The sequence below is a fragment of the Fukomys damarensis genome, unplaced genomic scaffold, assembly GCF_012274545.1.
Source record: "Fukomys damarensis isolate Sample0158 unplaced genomic scaffold, DMR_v1.0_HiC HiC_scaffold_21, whole genome shotgun sequence".
NCBI lineage: Eukaryota > Metazoa > Chordata > Mammalia > Rodentia > Bathyergidae > Fukomys > Fukomys damarensis.
The window spans coordinates 11797917-11798305 of record NW_022900933.1 but is presented as its reverse complement, the minus strand read 5'-3'; the positions used below and the strand labels follow the sequence as shown (position 1 = coordinate 11798305).

General features: G+C 65.8%; 1 protein-coding gene and 1 long non-coding RNA gene across 3 annotated transcripts in view; one reads left to right on the top strand and one right to left on the bottom strand.

Annotated features, from left to right (window-relative positions):
- Positions 1-389, bottom strand: part of Rad51b (RAD51 paralog B) — a 756475-nt gene that overhangs the window by 38991 nt on the left and 717095 nt on the right. The window lies entirely within an intron of this gene.
- Positions 1-389, top strand: part of LOC104877051 — an 8301-nt gene that overhangs the window by 2578 nt on the left and 5334 nt on the right. The window lies entirely within an intron of this gene.

Sequence of the window (389 nt, the reverse complement as noted above, 5' to 3'; positions counted from 1 at the left end):
GGGCGGGGCGGGGCGGCTCCCTGCCCGCTGAAGGCGGACTTCTGTTGAACTACATCCCAGTCACCCCCAGTTCTCCGGAGGGAGGGACTGTACCACGGAAGGTGTGATTTTCCCAAGGGCCCATTCCGAAACCGCAGTGGGCCGCTGCTCGGCTTCGCAGCTGTCGGGTGACGCCTTTCCTCGCGCGCGTCTCGGGCCCTGAACTTGGGGGGAGGCCGAGCTCCGCGCGCCGCCCCGTTCGTTCGGGTTGGTTTGCGCTGGAATGCCGTGCTTTTCAAAGCGTCTGAGGGTGCAGCACTTTCTCCCTATGTACAGCGATGGCCTGATAAGAAGCCTAGCGTCTGGTTCGCGGGTTCACGGCCCCCGCACGGCCGGCACTGCCCGCTCGA